The 20,000-nt window shown below is 47.1% G+C and overlaps 1 long non-coding RNA gene across 1 annotated transcript; it reads right to left on the bottom strand.

Moving 5' to 3' along the window:
- Positions 1-2,646: 2,646 nt before the first annotated feature.
- LOC144945420 (uncharacterized) lies at positions 2,647-19,697 on the bottom strand. Its single transcript, XR_013639657.1, has 4 exons — positions 19,645-19,697; positions 19,379-19,439; positions 17,511-17,637; positions 2,647-2,806 (listed from the first exon to the last, which is right to left on the bottom strand). It is a non-coding gene; the product is annotated as an uncharacterized LOC144945420 (long non-coding RNA).
- Between the last annotated feature and the right edge of the window lie 303 nt (positions 19,698-20,000).

Here is a 20,000-nt window from a genome sequence, read left to right as displayed (position 1 = left end):
CATTTATAAATAACGCGATCTAAACCCAAAAACGTCGATTATGAATAACATTGGTCGCGAAAGCCTACGTGTTAAACTCACATAGTCAGTATTGACTAAACACAAACAAAAAACACATTTGATTCACAAATATGTGGACAGATGGACTGTGGTAGCGCAATAGGAATTTTTGTCCAAACCCTGCGAATTAAGTTTCCCGAGCAGTTTCTAAAAACTAGATTCGAAGCTTTCGTGACTGCAGGAATTACTCTTTGGTTCTTTCGGTAAAGTCACGTAGAAATAAATTAAGCTTTGAATCTAGTTCTAACCACCTCTAAGGGGAGGATCTGCCGTGCTTGTTTGTTACACACTTTAACTTCTAATTTATCAATCTTTGGAAGAACGTAATCAACCAGGCTATGCGTTAACTGTGTGTTAACAGACTCTGTGTTGCATTAATTTTACTAAATTTGCTTGTTTGTTTACAAGTCCAGTGCCTAGCTCCTCCGTCCGCTTTGGGCAGGCCGTGCTTGTTTGTTCCACACAACTCTCGCATTGTTCTCTACCCCCACCTCTCTCTCTATTTAAGGCCTCAACACATAGGCGTTGTTTCTGTGTGCCTATGTGTGCGTCTCTCTCCAGTCTCTGTGCGAGTCTCTCTCTGCTTGTGTGTCTGTCTGTGTGTCTCCGTGTCTGTGTTTTGCCTCTCTCTCAAATTTAGCAATTTTTGGAAGAACGTAATCAACCAGGTAGGGTGTTGACTGTTATGTTAGCCGACTCTCTGTGTTGTATTGCATTATATTTTGCGAAGTTTACTAGGTTTGTTTTCTCATTCATTCGTAGCTGATGACGATTGCTTGTGTTGCAATCGAAACGTCGTATTCTATTTATTTATTTCTACGTGACTTTACCGAAAGAACCAAAGAGTAGTTGCTAAAAAACCTACTCGGCTGTTGTATGTTACCAGGTAAAGCCCACTTAGCTATCAGCTTTAATTCAGAGGCAACCTGGCTCATGGAATTGGCTTTATAGTCACATGTGGAAATTTACAGTTGCAGCCAAATAATCGAAACGCATGTTAATTCTAAATTTAGAGGGTAAATCCGGAGGACCCGGCGGAGATGGACTGCCCCGTTACTCCTCACTCCTCTTCCCGCTCCTCCCAGCGCACACCCTGCTCTTAGCGAACAGCATCCGTGACAAACGTGTGACTTTCCATCAACCACTAACAAGTTCCATCGCTTCCCGTCTTCATCAAGAGGCAAAACGGGGGGGGGGACACTCAAAGCTATTTTCCAATTCCGCAGTCACGGGCTAAGCCACCCACATCTGGGGTCATTTCCCTCCGCTCTTCCGTCTCTGTCCGACTGCGTATGCCGCTCCGGTAATCTACCGCGATCCATTCTAATAACGTGGCCACCGGAGAATTAGCGCGGCTTGTTAAACAAATGCTTCCTCGTGGTTTTTTTTTTACGCCCAGGACATCCTTTACGTTGTCAGCGGAAATCCAATATTCTACGGGATTCCACCGACTCTTTGCACTGATAATCCCCAAGACCTGAGCACGAGCCTTCCCGCGTTATAATAACGTGCGATCCAGGGGTCTCGTTTAATCGCACGTTAATGCCGCAAAGAAACGAGCAACCGGGACATTATAAAGCTATCAAAAAACGCTTAGTCAAACATTCTTCATATTACGTTTTCCTGTGTGGAGTGTGAAATTTTCCACATGCCCACACACCCATATTATGAGGTCAGCCAATTGGTGAACTCAAAACATCTCTTTATATGCATATATAGCCAACTAGCCCATGCAAAAGTTTTCAATAAATGTATTAACCTGATATGATTTTTAGTTTTACAATTTATAAGCTACGATCATAGACTTTACTGCAAAAATGTTGCATTTAATCCGCAAAAAAATAATTGTTGACTTGAGTCTACTTCTTATACTTAAAGACATACACCCATCAGAAACCGCAAAATTTCAAGATATCGTTTTTTTATGAGAAAAAACTACTTTTTTATTAACTTAATCCTCTTATCTTTTACCGTTTTGGAATGATTCAGATATGATCATAAAATGCGTATTCTTTCATTGAAAACCGCTTGAATCCGAAATATCTCAAAAACAATAAAATATAGAATGGTTCTGTTTAACACCATCAAACGAAAAAACCCCGCAATGTTATATTTAAATGGTTTCTGAATGACACGCACAAACATGTTTATGGGGTGCTTGATCGAGATTTGGGGGCCTTAAAATAACAAATCTCGGATTTTCTGTTTTTCTGTTGTTTATGTCCTAAACGCAACCTCTGTACCAAATTTCAGCTTTCTACCTTGTTAGAAAGTAACCTAGAGGTTTTTGAGACACAGATTAAGGTCTTTATTTATATAGATGATCATGTCTGTTCTTCCTCAGCGCACTGCGATCTCCAACAAGGCTACAAAATTATCTTAGTCCGTGTCTTCATTCAGACTCGCTAGTTTCGTCTCGTCACGGTCGCGCTTTGGCCGAGCAGTCGTAGTCATCGTCGCCATAACTTCAACAGTTCCGTCCGCTCACAAGCGATCGTCGACTCAAAATAAAAACACAAACACCACCCCGTTGATGAATATTTCCATCGGTAGTTTTGTAAAAGAAAATTAACACTGCTGCCTCCCTGCCCTTCCGGTTTCCAAAACGCTACGAACATAAAAGCAACCCCAGAGAAACCGTTGGGCGTTGCTTTTACAGTTTCGTCTAAAAGGTTACGCGGCCTTAATTCCGCGGACAGGCATCCTGCGAGTTCTTCTTCCGTATCTTCACCAGGCTGCCAGTGCCCTGGGAAAAAAAGTGAAATTATTGATTAAACGAGTGAAAAATATCCCCAGCGGTCCGACCAACATCAGCCAAGCCAATACATTGTACTCGATCACAGGAAAAACTCAATACAAGTCATCGGACAACGTTGCCGTGGTGTAATGGTGAGCACACTGCACTTGTAACCCAGAGGTCGAGGGTGGGGGGGGGGGGATCCATCCTGCTGAGGGTAAAGGTGCAGCCCTGCAATAGCTTGCTTACAGAAGGCCCTCTGCTCTAGAGAGCCGCTCTTCTGGGTATTTGGTCTACTCTAGCATGCCGGGCCACATGTCTTGACCAAGAAGTGGGAATATCCCCATTTTACCCCACCACGCATGGCCTGTCGATTGACTCACCGTGGTGGTGAGTCAATCGGTGACCTCCGGACTGCAAGTCCAGCGTGCCCACCATTACACAACGACAGCTCCCCTTTCTCACGGCACACGCATTACATACTGTGTGCGCCATAGTCAATTACTTATAATTAATGCAAATCGCATGCAAATAGTAGCGGGAGCAATGGTTTTTCATCTGACTCGCTCTTGAATACTACTCGTACATACAATTATATTGTGTGAAACAGTGAAGCAGATATTTATAATGAATGTGATGCCTCATTAACCTATCCAGCGGGCAAGCTCCGCTGAACCATGACTCCCATTCAAAGGATTTTCGAATCGAGGCAACACGGGCATTTAAACAATGCACATAATGATTCACTCATAAGGCGAGCGATTCGATGATTTTCACGAATTGGGCGTCACAATTGGATTCCAGAATCTATCCTTTTGAGTCACCTTTGACCATCTAATTTGTATTCTTCTCTATTATGTTCCATTCTCGGTTGTACAATGGAAGTTTTCCCAATTATTGGGCTGATATTAACTTTTTTATTTACCTCCAAAAATCCGACTAAGATACGATATTTTTAATGATCCGAAAATGTGTTATTTTTGTGTTTCGGGTTAATCCGAAAGTATCACCCAGACGGAAGTGACATCACTTAGACTACGTCATTTCCGTGCTTTTCTCGGCAAAAGCTGTGTCACATGTAACGTGACACCACTGTTGTTGCCACCACGTACATCAAATTATTACGGAGCGCAAGTTATCCTAAATTTATAGAAATCCGAACAAGACGCCAAAATTGTCCTAAAAAAACGAAATCCAAACTATGTTTTTTTTCCCCATCCAAAACGAATTCCTTGTTTGCATGGTTTTGTTCAAGTCTCAATGTGCCATCAGAAAGTCACATTTGAGGATTCTGGCAGACGTAAATAATCGACTCATGCATGCCAATTCAACGATGCTCAGTAGGGTCATGACTGACGCCAGAAAGGCAGCTAATGGAGGGAATGCACCCAAGAGGACATGCACAATTGACCACATGTACCAAGAGTGAAAGAACCGATATTTAATAGACGGGAATGTTGCACATTGTTAATCGCCCCAGCTATAACATGATATGCGCTGCATAGCACAACCGTGCAAGAGGAGACGTCGTTAAATTAACCAAATCTGCCACGTCATAAGAAATGCCATCAAAAATTCATTTACAGATTTAATTATTTTGCTGGCATTAGCCACGCTAATGGGACTCCCCATCGTGTGGGGACTGCATATATATGGTTACCAGACCGAAATTGCAGCGGTGAGCAGCGGAGAGCATTGGTGAACATACGACACTATATTGACGAGTCCTAATATGGGCAAAACCAGTTGATAGTTGTCCACCTCCAAATCACTGCTGCCCATCAGTGGGCCACATTGGTTCACATTTATTTGGATGCTGACCTAAGACAAAAGGACAGGAATGCGCTTCTTGAGGTACTGCTGATGTTTTTGTTGTTTTTGTACAATGCACACAAGGCTGAGTGTGCTTTTTACACGTTTTTGTGTCCCTTGAAAAAGTCGGGAGAAAAAAACGTCAAAACACACACAGTTAGCACTGGCGATAGCAACGATTGGCAACAGGAACGCCGGGCCCCATTGAGGGAGTGCAGAGCTAAGTGTGAAGAGATGAAGACATCTCTCATCGCCCACGCTACACTCAACGTCGGGGGGTCGGTCTCCCCGCTGTTCGGGCGATAAAACAATCGGAAGCCCTGCCGATCCTACCGTCCAGCAGGAAATGCCATTTCCCTTTGAATCGTCCTCCCCTCCAATCCAACCCTGACCCTGCTGCCCCGACTTTCACAAGTATACAATACGAATAGGATTGCCGCGCGGATTTATATGGCAGAGTTGAAATGTGACCGCGACTCTCAAGGCGCTGTACTGAAACAGTGGGCAGAATTTATGTTACAGGCAAGTCAGCGACAGGTCCCCATGTGAGTCTATGAAATCCCGATGTGAGTATACAGGTCCCCGAGTCCATGGGTCACCATGCGATTCTATGGGTCTCTGTACGAGTATATTGATTCCTGTGGGAGCATATGGGTCTTTATGTAATTATATGGGTTTTTAAGTCTATGAATCTCTACAGTATGGGTCCTATGTGAGTCTATGGGTCTCTATGCAAAGTTCTGGGCCCTATGTGAGTCTATGGATCATGTGTTAGCGTATAAGTCTATATAAGTGTATATGCATCTGTATAATACAGTGTGGATTTAAATAAAAATTAGGATTTATATGGCTTCGAAATGTAATATCGGAAGAGCGTGTTCCAGATGCCCGCAGAAGCGCATCTGAAAGCGTGCGATGCAGTGACCGTCTTTGTGCAATGGCTAGCCAAATGCCGCAACTGCTGCGAGGATGACCGGAGTTCGTGTGATGGTTTATGCTCCTTGATGAGATCAGCAAGGTACTGAGGCTCATTTTGTGGCAGGGAGTTGACAGCATGGGTGGCTGGGGGAAGTGTTTTCCAGATGATGGGGGCAGTAGAGGAGAAAGGGACGATTAAACTTATTGAGCCCGGGTTTTACTCATTCATGCTTGATGGGTTTCTTACAAATGATGAGGAAAATTCCTTACCAAGCACAAGAAACGCAATCAATCATCGGGATGCCAAACAGCATTCATCATCACTCCCAACCTAATTAAGTTTTTTCAATGCTTAAGAGGATGAAAATGATTTGTTTACGATATTCACTGTGACAGTAATGAAATAAATCAATCGATCTCCGTTCTATATGCACCACGTAAAAATAAAATACGGGGTTTGTTAATTTTCTTGGACCGTGACGCCGGCAAACATGGCCTAATCTTTTTCGAATACCATTGTTGTAATCCTTTATTGTCCACCGTGAAGTAGACATTTTTTTAAACTACTATTATACATCCGCAGTATTAACCAGGGCGGCCACTGGGCTCGAACCGCAAACCTCTGCGACAAGAGGCAAACACGCTACCCCTCGGCCACGTCACTGTCCCGTCAACTCGGAACGTTGGAGGACCTCGGCATGAATCACAGGCGGCCGATACCTGGATTGGAACACAGGATATCTCATCCTCCGTGCCACCTCTGACCTCTTGACCTCTCAGCCACCTGGCCAGTCATCACAAAAGAGTGTCAGCGTGAACTCAAATCCGCGCCGCTCGCACGAAAATGAAAAGAAATTCTCTCGGGGTGGGCGGGGGGGAAGCTGATGCGCTCACCCGCCATTGTCAGTTACGCGCCCGCCAGGGATAAATTATGAAGGCAGAAAAAAACATTACAAAAATACTCCTCATGTATTAATCATCACAAGAGGCCATGGGGATCGGTGGCTAGAAGGGGAGGTTGGTGGGGGGTTGTGGTGGGGGTGTAGGAGAAATAATTATTATAATAAGTGAAAAATCTGATAATTGGGTGAAGTGGCTATGGTGTGCATATCGGAGGGCTCTCTGATGATGTTGACTGCGAAAGCGAAACAAGGTGCGACATCCTTCAAATCCCAAGGTCGGCGAGGTTTTTGTTGCGTTTTCTTTGTGCTCGTCTTTTTTTGTGTTTATTAAAAGCAGTGTGAAAAAGCAAATGTAGAACCGTTAATATTTTCCAGCCTCTCTCGTTTGCTCATTTTTCTGCTGCTGCTGCTGCATCCGAGGCGTCGAGCTTCCTCTCCGGCCCAGCCATCCATGCTGCCCACACTATTCTCTCATCAAACTCCACTCCCCTCCACACTGCCCCCAGTCACATGTCTCTCAATGGGAAGTTGCTTATTCTCTTCTGCTGCCCCCATCATCTGGAACACCCTTCCCCCCTCTGCCCCTGCTCAGGCTGTGTTCCCTTCACCCCCCCTCCCCCGCTTTGCCTATGACTCTCTATAAAACAAATGCCTTCAGTGCTCACATGTCAGCACCCTGGACATGTGGCTGCATTCAGACACTGCGTAAATCCAAACCGTAATTGTAATTGTGTTTCACGGGGCTCCTGCGACTGCCAAGTTACCCCCAATCAGCCTCAACTACCCACCCACTCGCTCCACCACCACAACCCCTCCACCACCCCCATTCTAAGTGTGGGATGCGACCTTGTGTGGGAGGAGCCCGCTGCCTGCACGTCTCTAGGCACTCCGTACCGGTGATTATGTGCAATTAGAATGCGGAACTGAGTGAGCGGCTTAACACCGACTGCCATCGGGATTGTGTCACTAGCCAACGTGCTGGCATCTATCATCTTTTTTTCCACTGGCAAATGTGAGCCGAGCCAGCGCAGGGCCCTCTGGTGGTTGTTGATGACCCACTTGACCTGTCAAACCGTGACCAAACTGCAACTTGCTGGACTCCCAAGACACCTGAATCTAGCTAGGTGCCAAGCAGGGCCAGGGCACGGTTGCTCACAGTTCGTTGCATGCGACGTCAGCGAGGGACATCACGAGGACACGTCGTCACCGCGTAACCGACATGCGTCTAGACTCGTTCATTGTGAATTAAGTTAAAGGTACGGCTCGGCTTCTGCAGTGGGAAAAACAACCTTGACAGGCACAGTCTCCCGGCATCGCCCAGTTGTGCAGTGGAAAAAGGGGTACTTGGTGCTTATAGAGCCACCCCAACAGCACAAAGCAAACAACTTAGCCTTCAACTTCATGATACAAAAAAACAACACAAAGCAACTGCCATTGGCTAAACACCCAAAAGATGAAAATTTACCTGCAAATCACTTGATTGGGATTACACTTAGCAACACCGCCAACGACTGTAAAAACTGGGCAGGACCCTTGTGAAAATAAGTCTTAAGACTCGGGGGGGGGGGGGTTCCCTAAGTAAAACAGCGTATTAAATAAAAAACACAAGCACTGGAGTGGAACGGTGGTGCAGTGGTCTCTACACTGTACCACAAAACCCAGTGACCCAGGTTCCATTCCCGGTAACAGCTAACACCTCAGAGGCGAGCGATACCTAAACTGATCCTGGGCCCCACAGCCATTTTCACCAACCCGCACTGACCAGCATGGTGAAGTATGGTCGAACAACTGCCCATGACCAACATGGCGTGGAAGAAGCATAGGTGGAGACAGCCCGATTCCCATTTGAGGGCAAAGACAGCTTCCCCGTTTGCAGTTGCCAGCCACCCTTTTGTGTTTTGAAAAAACAATTCCGACAAGAGCGTTTTCACCAATTTGTAAGGCAAATATCCCGTGTAACTGCAGCAGCTCGCAATCGTAAGGTTGCGAGTTCAAATCCTCAGCCCACTGGTGTCCTGCCAGGTGTTGATAAAACACATATCACATGGCGGTTACATCAACAGTGGTTGTCTGACGCAAATAACACTTGCTGCCCATCACAACAATATGCAATTTCCAGGGCTGTACACAGGTGATGAACACCACCTTTTCATTTCGGCAGGGAAATCACTTTTGGTTTTGAATTAAAAGAATAATCAACTTTAGGCGATAACATGCGGGGTCATACTTCATTCCAGAATCTCATTAAAATGTTACTTTTAAGGAATAAAATGAATAAATAATGATGTAACCCTGTATTGTTGATGCGTATTATTTCAAAGACTATTAATTACCGCTAAAGGGCATTTCATGAAATTCGGGTCACCTGTGCGATGGATCACAGCGTGCGTGCGAATACGGCAACAGGGAATGACGACGACATTGAGGTTGGGCAATATTTAAAATCCGCGGAAAAAACGAAACTTCAGTTCAACTACGAGCTGCCCGAAAAATACATCGGCTGTAGGTTTCCCACGGATGCGCTGTATATAGCTCTACCCACCCGACACGTTTTTCTTGCTCGTACCGCGGCACAAAAGTTATTTCCTTGAATGCGGTTGGCGTAAATTCCAACGAGACGTGGCGGTGGCTGTGCTGCACATGGCCGACTGTAATCCAGCACTGTGGAGGGTTGGTGGATTACCGCAGATGGCAAATGATTCAGACTCGCTTCCCGTGCGCATCGAGGTGCAACAGCCTGGCTTGCCAGCGGAATGCAGTACAGGAAAGTGTGAACTGACATGCATGGGATAGAGTGTTGCCCCCTTGCATGCGTGGGCTTTCTCTGGGTGCTCTGGTTTCCACCCGCATGAAAAAACACTCACTAATTGGTTGAAACCATCTTAATATTTAGAGAACAGTTGGCACCGGCTCAACACCTGGCAGCTCATGTCTTCAATTCCTCAGCGATTAAAAAATGTAATATGTACGAACTATGCTATAACATTTTTTATATATATTACTGGTAGGAACCTCCTGGTTCCACCAGCCCATAGGGGATTATTGTGTCCGTCTGTCCTGCATCCAAAAATGGGAGGGGTGGGGCTGGGTGGGGAGGGGAGGAAGGGGCTGGGTGGGGAGGGGCTGGTCACCCCGTGGTGCCCTTATAAAACTCAACGTTTAACCTACTCACGCCGGCTTGTGCCCGCCCTCACAGTCGGGCATATTTGCGGAATATACCACGCCGCTGTTGACCCTGGCCATTGACCGAGCAACCCAACGTTACTATCAGCTCCCTCCGCAGGAATGTGTTTTTTATCTAGTTGTAATAATTTGCTCTTAAACTTGCCGGTGAGCTGATACGGTAATAAATGGGGTGTTAAAAATGTCTGTACACCACCTGACAATTTAACTTGTGTCTGGCTGGTGGAGGGTTCAACGACATGTTGGGTCGGATCACTACGTGGCTTAGCCAACAAATCAATTGTGAATCGACAAATTGGCTACGCAAACCTGCATGTTACGTTGCACCGCGGCGTGTTGTTCGGCATGATGTCAGACGTTTCGCTCCACGTCCTGGAAGCTTCTTCGAGAAATGAAACCAGTTCATATCCTGAAGAAGCACCCAGCACGCAGATCTTAACCGTTGAGGCACAATCTGAAAAACCCATCGGAGAGCTGTACAGCGCACCTGTGAAAACCTACGCAGCAGTTGTTACTCAATTCCTGGAAAACCCACATGCTCATTTACGATTCAAACAAAACATCTGTGCATTTGCACCAAAGTGCTTTGAAAACCATCTCAGTAAACTATCAGCTTTAACTGTAGCCTTCACTTTCATTGCCTTAACAGATGCTTCATCATTACACTGGCTCGTGACTTATACATAATTTATATACATGTATACAACAAATCGGGAGCTGTTCACTACTATTGATGTCCTATTTGTATCTTGGACTCATACCTTGCCCAGTTAAGAACGGCAAACCCAGTGGACGCGTGATGGATCGGGCACGTCACTATTGCGCATGCCAAGACAAAACGTATTTAGGCTACAATGCACCATGGGAAATATCCACGATGCATGTATAGGGCGCTTGCTTTAATCCCTCAGCAATTTACAATGCCTTAGATTGCATCTCATCCCAACCATTCCAAAAGCCTGTTGCAGTCGAGCCCAGAGGAACCTTCCCCGAGTGGCAGCTGTCCCTATGCGGCCCAAGATGTATGCAGCACCGGGGCCTGCACTGGGCTTCCGTCAAACGTAATTTGAACAATTTAGCGAATTTAAACCGTAAAATGGCACACGCACGGCCTATTTTCGAATCACGTTACGGGATCATTAATGTCCACTGCGAAGCAGACGGCGCTTATCTTTCGGATTAAAACACTCGCAGTAATAACTAAGGTGCCTACGGGGACGCAAACCGCGAACCTCTACAACGGGGGACCCTCTCTACATTACAGCGGTCCCCTTTCCCCAAGGATGATCATGACATGCACTTAACAGTTCTCTTCACCCTCCTTCCCTCAACAAATTCTACTCTCTGTGGAAGATAATTTTTTCATGGACAGGGGGGGGGGGGTCATCATTGGATCTTTCCCCCTTTTCAAAGAAGCTCTCCAGCGACGTTTGTTTTTTACTCATTGTGGCTACTAGGGGTTAGCAGCTTGTGGGCTCACCAAAACTGTGACTGAGACAAGTGCGCAGTGCGGGAAAGAGGCGCGGACGGACGTGGTAAATAATAAAACAATGGGGGCGGGCCACTCGCGGACTCACCGCTCACCTCCTGCTGTGCGGCCCGGTTCCTAACAGGCCACGGACTGGTGCCGGTTTGCGGCCCCCCTGCTCTACAACGACACGGAGCAGAAACACGCTACCCGGGTTTTTCAAACGGACCGCAAGAGCGGGTTTCTTATTGGTCGCGGGTAACGTTTACAATTCACACATTCCATACGATGCGGCGGTGTACGCCACTTACTTATGTAAATATTTGATTCCAGCGCGATGTTCATAAGCATGCTGCCTCGGCCTTCTTGTACCCGTTCTTGACTGTATAAATGTACGTGACATTGCATAAACGTACACTGTGTAAGCTGTATATGTAAAACTGTATGTGTACATGTCCGTCACGAGCATGCTATGTACTTGTCACCCTACCACCCTGGACACCCTTACAAACAAGAGATTCCATCTCGATAGAACATCCGATAAAATATTTTAATTAAAAAACGTTTATCATTTTCTGGAAGGAGGCAGTGGGGACAAAGCGTAGAGGAACGAGTCAAACCTGGGCTCCGACACAAGTGAAAGCATTTCAAGGACGATGCCAACTCCGTTGATTTTAAGATTCCGTAGCCAGACACATGCCCTGGTCTATACATCAATGCAGTAAGCAGAAACGTGCAGACAGGGCCGTCAGTTGTGCCATGCTAAATAAACGAATATTTTTTACTCCGTAGGTTTTTGCGGTTGTGCCGCGCAACTCCCCGTTGTATTTTTCGGGTCGTACCCCGTGTTGTTCGGCCCGATGGCCGACGTTTCGCTCTACGTGCTCGGAGCTTCAGGGAACTGAGCTAAAGAAGTTCCCGGCACGTGGAGTCATTTTTTCCTACACACCAAACAGATATTCGACAGCCAAAAAATATTTTTTGTAAATCAGCCTATAAGACTCACGAAGCCATATTTTACAGCAACATCCATTTAGGCAGGGAAATTATTGACTGGTTTCAACCTCCTGGGTCTTATTGGGCCTTGTGAATAACTGCTGCAGGTTTGATAGACATCATACGTAAGAACACTGTACAAAACACTATGAGGCCAGCTGAGCTTAAAAGTAGCAAAATTGTATACAACTCAGCGTACGATGTAGTAGAGGTTCATGCGTAAAGAATGATGTATAAGCATAGTAACGTACGGCCCTTTGTAAATCCACTGCTATATGATGGCCCCTCCATTCTGTGTTGGTCATCGGGGTTGTTTTGCCATACTTGAACACCCTCTTTAGTGGAGGTTGGTGCAGATGTTAATCAGGACCGGTTCTTATATCACTCGCCACTGATGAGAGCCGTGGCCGGGAATTGAATTAAGGTCGCCAGGTTAATAGCGCGGTGGGCTAACCACTCTGCCAGTGCTCCACCCCAAACAATAAATAATTAACAAGAGGATCCCTGTCTCCATGTAAAATGTATTTTTCTATCAACCCACGGACCTTTGGGACTACTCTCTCCAGCAAAACTATAAATGGGATCCTTAACATCAAGGTGGCCCAGTGGCTCATAGATTCTGAGCCGGCACTGCTGAGAGCCCGAGTTCATACCTGGGTTTCAACCAGAGGTCGCAACCGGGTACCCGATACCCGTACCCTACCCGATACCCAGCTACCCGGCCAGGTACGGGTACGGGTACCCGTTTGCGACCCTGATGCGGCCGGGTACGGGTACGGGTAGGCCGTGAGTCACTGGTGAGTAACCGTTTGTCACTCATTTCGGGTAGGGTACGGGTAGGGAACGGGTACCCGTACCCGGCCGGGTACGGGTACGGGTACCCATTTGCGACCCTGGTGCGGCCGGGTACGGGTAAGGAATCAAAACCCGTTTGCGACCTCTGGTTTCAACCGCTCGTGGTTAAACCAGGTTCTCAAGTGTAGCGAGTTAATAATTAAAGCACCATCATACATGGTACGTGAATAACCAAGTAGGGTGTTGTACAAGAAGAAGCCAAATTAACAAATAGAGAAGATAGCTGAGAGAAGCCTAACAAACGGCAAGTAAATGTCTCCGAATAACGAACAACGCTGCTCTCAGCCTCGTTACCTACGGCTGCCCAAAATAACCGTTACAATAAATTAAGTTTTCACTTATTTTGGCCAATTCGAGCTCCGATATAACAAAAAATAGCCGATTAATCAACACTCGACGGACACACTGTCCGCGGCATACATAGTGTGAATTAAAAAAAAAGTCTACGAAAGTGACCTGAGGACTAGTGCTGCGGCATCCTCTTCAGCAGGGGAGCGTTCTCCGCTGCTCGAGCTCCGAACGGAAAATTCCTCACCCATTTGACGTGTTGTCGAGCGCGGGATAAGTAATTAAAAGAGAAAAAAAAGCATAAAAATAAATCATCCTGCCACTTGCAGAGACCTTGAAAGAGCCCCAGGACTTCCAAGACAGACGTGCGTAATTCCTGTATCCGCCACACACCTATTAGTCGCGCAAAGGGGGTGTTAATTAAATACGGATATCAGCTAAGGCCTCAGAAGACCACTGTGAATTATAAATAATTTAAACACCTCCCCACCGCCACAAACTAAATAAGTGATTAGGATTCCTGTCCGGCCCCAATGAGTCTTTCACAGCTAGCAGTGCACCTCTTCGCGTGATGGAATGAACCGCACAGCGTGGGAAGCCTTCATCAAGCATGCAAATGGACTGACGAAAGTGCTGCCAATTTAAGTTAAAAGCGTGTCTTTGAAAAATACTCGAAAGCAAACCGGGTGCCAATTTGACGGTGGTAAAGGCGCAGCCCTGCAATTTCTAGGGTCACGTCACTGCTGCCCAAAGGGCCTAGACAAAGTTTTACACAGCTCCCCTCTGGATAATCTTTGGCCTACTCTTCCACGTTGGCCAAATGTCTGGGAGTAGGTGGGAGTGCCCACACTTTAGCCCACCACGCGCGACCCACCAATCGACTGTGGTGCAACAGGCGCGCCGGGAGATGGAACCAGTGAAACTTCCGATTTGCCGATCGACTAAGTAGCTGCCAATTTAATGAAATGAACAAAAAAATAGAAGCAGTCCTTTGTCACCCGTTTGGCCACAGTCACAAACCATACCTGCGTGCGAAGTGGGGGGTTGGTGGGGATAAAAGGGGGATTTGCCTTGCCCCCCACACACCCCCCACTACGGGAACACATCGCCCGCCCCCCCCACCGAAATTGCAGCCTCCACGGCAAATTGTCTCCAACGCTTCTTGCCAAGTGTAGTGTCGGGGGGAATTCTCATTATGTTGACGAGTCACCTGCCAGCGCTAGCATTTGCGGCTATTGACCGGCAAAAGTCTCCTCCACGGGCGCCGTCTCTCTCCGCTGTGGAACAGATGGCCGCTGCTCCCCCCGCTGCCGCCGCCAGTATGGTGGGCCGTCTAACGAGCCGCAAGCAACCGACGCTACCCCGGGGAGAGCCGTCCCCCCCTGCTCTCATTCACAGGCGGGACATCAACGACTTAATCTAGCCAAGTCTTTCTTTTCTTTCGTATTTACATATGTACGAACTTCTTTTGCACCGTGTGTAGCCAACCGTGCTGATCAGAGGTGCGGGATGTAGATGCAGAGCGACAACTACAATTTCACATTGAGGTGGTCAACTCGGATAACCGAGTCAGGAGCAGTGGAGTATCGCTGTGATGTTTTTCTTCATATTTGTGGATCGGGCCATTGCACACTGGACAGTTTTTAGTTTCCCAGTTGTGCATTTGCCATGGTTTGTGTGGAAGCGGTTTAGGGTGGACCATCGACCTAAATAACGGCTGCTCAAAAGCCAGAGTGGAATTCCTGCCTCAAATGAGCATCGACACAGTGCTCAGATTCCACATTCTTATAGCAGGGGGGGGGGGGGCGAGTTTATCCATAAGACAATCGGTGTTGACTTGCTCACAAAGTGGTAGTTGTTTTATCGACTCCCCCCCCCCCCACCCAAGGATGATGGGCTGAATTAATTGCCCCAAACTGAATGTGGACTCGCAACCTTCCAATTGCGAGCCGCTCGCTCAACCGCTGAGCCAGTGCTCGTTACGAGTACGCGCCACGTCGGCGAGATAGTGATAATCGAAAATCTTGACGACCCACAGAATATCTCCGCTGGTCCACAGAGAGTAGAATTTGTTGAGGGAAGGCGGATGAAGAGAAATGTTAAGTGCATGTCATGGTCATCCGTGAGGAAAGGATGAAAGTGGATAGTCACGAGAGTCAATGAAGGCAAGGTCAAACAAAACATGCGGATCTAGTTTTTCAAAAACACCCCATCAACGATCCTTCTCATCGCGGGATAACGGGTGCTCTCGTCGAAGATCCTTTAGATTCATGGAGCGGTTCATTGATGAAAGATGCGATGCAAGTGCGATTTCTCACTATTATTCACACCTCAGTTCGTGGTTCTGCGCTCGTGGGCTAAATTATACGTTACTATGGACAGGAACCATGGACGACGCACAGATAACTTCCTACATCATCCGTCCCAACTCGTGACGAAGAATTGGAATGCTGCAACCAACCATTCCAGGGGAGAGGGAGGCCACGCCGCCCCCCCTGACCGCCTCACTCATCCCCCACCCACCCCTAGCCCCAGATCCCTTCCCCAGCGCCATCCGTTTGATAATGCATACGTCGCATATTCGACTCGTTACTGGGCACAGAGGTACAGGCGGGGGATGTGAAAAGATCGGTACGTGTGAACATCTATATAGAAACCAAAAAAATCCAGTGACAACGCACACAAACAGGTTACTGGACAAACTTGAAGCTTTAAACAGCACGCGGAAAACGCTCGTCCGCACTCGGGAAGTGAGCAAATAAAACGAGAGCGAGATTAACAAGGCATCGCTGCGCGTGAAAAAGTCAGATTTGTGATCATCTTGTAGTGGTGGGGTCACCGCGCGCAAACACCGCACTGGAGTACGGGCGGTTCATCGGTCAGGATGGATACGCGACGTTCTACCGTGCTACGTAACACGTAACAACAACAAAAACCCTCCCAGCCCCCTGCACGTGTTTTTTTTTATATTACTTACACATTGGGGAAAACTCATTTAACACGGAGAGAAATCAGTTGAGAAAAGGTCACAAATGCACAAAACAACTGAAGGGGGAATTGCGTGGAGAGGGGGAAAAAAAAATGGAAAAACAATCAAGTGGATAAATAATAGCTGTTTACGAAAATGTCACGGCAGTCGTGCCCGTGCCATAACTCAACGTTCGCTGCTGCGGTTTCTAAACGAGCATCATTTCCTACCGGAAGGCTCCGGGAATGGGGGGGAACGTGGGTCGGGGCCATTATTGACACGGATCCACGGAGGGAGGGAGTGAGGGCGGCAGGAAGTGCGTTATGTCGATGCATCATTACACAAGCCGATGTCAACAACAACGCACTCTCTCGATAATGCCGGTCTGCTCTCTGCAGAGCTGGAAGGATGTGTCGATTCAGATGTAATGTCAGTGTAGGCGCAGCCCTGCAACTGCTTCGTCACGCCACTGCTGGTTCCTGACCCCGCGAGGGCAGAGCGTGGAGGTCGCCGAGTGTCTACGGCGCGCGTAGCAGTTGCAGGAGATACCGGTGGGGAAACAACGGCGGTGCCCCAATGACACAAAAAGACTAGGTGTGTCAGAAGAATAAGATGACCATCTTTTTGTCATCTCACTTGGATTTTATAAATGGAAATGAGAGGTCATCAAAAATAATTTGTGCCCAAGGCCCCCGAGTGGGCAAGTGCCACCGCAAGCGACGACAACAATACGAGTCTGATATCACGTTAGCGGTCTCCGGTGGCTATTTGACGCGTACGAACTTGGCACGACCAAGCGAGTTGGCGAGGATTTTTATTTCCCCCCAATTCATTCCCTACTCTCGTTTTATTTTTTTGTATTTTATCGTCGCCGCGGATGTAGTCCACACACAACCCGTCTGGATCTCACTAGCCTTCCTTTTATTTACACATCATAAAATAATAATTAAAAAATTATCTTTTACCCGTTGATTTAAAAAATATCTTGTTCGCACTTCAAGCCTACTTCAGCGACAGCTTTGAGAGTGGCGACAGCCGCGTGAATTTCACTCTTCTATTTTTTCCCAATCTTCCTTTTCACCAACCCTGACTTCCTGCTTGTATTGTTTCCCAGATCACAGCTGGAGGGTACTCACGGTTAAACCCGGTCGTTTGGATGCCGTGTGCCCTGGACCCTCCGCTTTTCTGAATTTGTTGTCGTCGAATTTACCTTCTTTTTTTTAACGATGCCACACAGCACCTCATCCGAGCGAGGATGGCGAGGGGTCACGACCTCTCGGGGGGGGGGGGGGGGGGGCGAGTGAGTGAGTGCAACCTCTGTACCTGGACAAGACATTCAGCGTCAAACCCCATCTCGCGCGCTACGGCCATCATCGCGGTCCGCTCCGCGGCCGTGAACAGGGACACGGGGAAGGTCATCTCCCTGCATCCCTCATTGTCCCTCAGCTCCCTGGCAGGATTTGAGATTGTGAGGATAGAGGGGGTGGGGGAAGATGGGGGGAGGGGGGGTGAAGGAGAAATTTGCTTGAATGGATGATCATCATGCACAGCAGGTTGTTATAGGCTGCAAGAATACGTGACAGCCAGCAAGAGGGCTTACCACACCCCATAGCCCCACTTCTACATTCATCAGCATCACCAACCGACGCTGACCAGAATGATTAAGAGGATGCCACTCAATACGCAAAATGTAAAAGTGACGTTTCAGTCTTCTTGGATTGCACCCTCCTCTCAATTTGTTACCTTTCTTGTAAAACGAAACGTCGTGAGAATTATTTTATTATGTTTTATGTTTATTATTTTATTATTTCCCTTCTACGTGACTTTACCGAAAGAACCAAGAAGATGAATTCCTGCAGTCACGAAAGCTTTAAATCGAAAAATTTATTGTAAAAGTCAACTGTTGATAATGTAATTCTACTCTGTTCATACTTACAGGCTGGCTAAGGACCTCCTTCTCTTCTCTGCATCGACACCTATACTGTAACCAAGTTCATCGACTGCAATGTATTACAACTCCGCAGAGAAAGCATCGGGCGCGAATTGCGAGAATTGTGAAGAAGTCTTCCTGTTCGGTCTTAAATAGAGTAATGGTGATGTCATCACTGTGAGCCTATCAGGTGCGAAAACCAAAGGGGGTGTTAATGTAGTCATATAAATCACAATGGATTATGTTAACCTGATAATATGTATTAGCTATTATCGCTTGGGTTAGCCACAGTTAATCAACATACAGTGGAATGTTTTTTGTGTTGTTTAGTTTGTTGTCCTTCCCCGCATCTCCGATGAACAAGGTTGGCTACGTACGGTGCAAAAGAAGTTCAACATACATACATTATGATAGACTCAGTGATGACGTCACCTTTACTCTATTTAAGACCGAAACAGGAAGACTTCTTCACAAGCCTGATGACGCTGGTTGTAATTAATCACCAGCGAAACGTCATAACTCAAATTGTAAATGTTGTGGGTTTACTCTCAAACACACTGGTGCGGGTGTGCTGAAGTAGTCACTAATTGTCACTTGTCGTTCACGTGACAAACCTCACTAATCGGCCGTGTCAGATGGTGGCGGGTTTAACGACACAATTATATTTACGCGATCTAACCAAAAAAAAAACAACATGGAAAATATTGCTCACCAAAGCCTACTGCATGTTAAACCGAATGCAATGTAACTCTATGGGCAATGTAAGTGTATGGAAAATGTAACACTATGGACAATGTAACTCTATGGAAAATGTAAGTGTATGGAAAATGTAACACTATGGACAATGTAAGTCTATGGACAATGTAAGTGTATGGAAAATGTAACACTATGGACAATGTAAGTCTATGGACAATGTAAGTGTATGGAAAATGTAACACTATGGACAATGTAAGTCTATGGACAATGTAAGTGTATGGACAATGTAAGTGTATGGGCAATCCATATGCTTGTTGGCACGGTGGAGAACGTGTCAGGCGGCGGAGTCGTCACAGGGCCCCTCGACGCCAAATCTTTTTGCGCTGCACCCTATTTACAACTTACCAGCAAGCTCGCATACGTCATTGGCACACACAATCCTCCAATGCCCTCCGTGCCCAGTGTAGCGTTAATGCACCGTGGCTAGAATTAAAGATGGAACTTCACAGGATCGGTACGGGGGGGGGGTGGCAATGGAGGTGGGGGGGGCTCGTACAAGACTTACTTGAGCGTGGAAACGAACGTTTCCTTGCCCTGTTCGCCCAAGACGTCGCTGGCACGCGCCGCTTCATTGTCAAAAATTGACGTCGCGGCGGGAAGAGAAAAGGGAAGCGATATTGACGAAATCGTCCTCAATAGAAATTCGATAGACATTCACAATAGCACGCGATTAACCTTCGCGACGCACGAGGTGCGCGTGGCGTCAACGAATATAATTTCATATAATGGCAAAAATTGCTTTCGAGGGCGTGGGCAAGTGTTGTGGCATACAATTACTGCTGCATCCTGCATCCTCGCTGTTGCCGTCGCCGGTGCGTTTAAACATCCTCCGGCACATCTGCCGTTCCCACCTGTTGAACTCTTGCCATTTCCTACGGAGACAGATCAAACAATGCACCTCTCCCCCTCTCTCTCCTTGCACAACACCGGCCTACTCGTGCAGAATTAGAAACGGGCCACAAACACGGACGCATGACTCGGCCGACGTTTCGTAACGTAGGAAGAAGCCAGGTGCACAGTCTTGCGTCCGGCCCCTTCGTGGCGTTGCCCGGTCGGCTGCCCCGGTCGAGGTACGGCCATCCCCCTTTTAAGCGCCGGTGTCAATCGCCGACCCTTTGGTCAACCAA

The sequence above is a fragment of the Lampetra fluviatilis genome, chromosome 37, assembly GCF_964198595.1.
Source record: "Lampetra fluviatilis chromosome 37, kcLamFluv1.1, whole genome shotgun sequence".
NCBI lineage: Eukaryota > Metazoa > Chordata > Hyperoartia > Petromyzontiformes > Petromyzontidae > Lampetra > Lampetra fluviatilis.
Note: the sequence above shows the minus strand (reverse complement) of the source record. Positions and strands in the feature narration are given on the sequence as shown.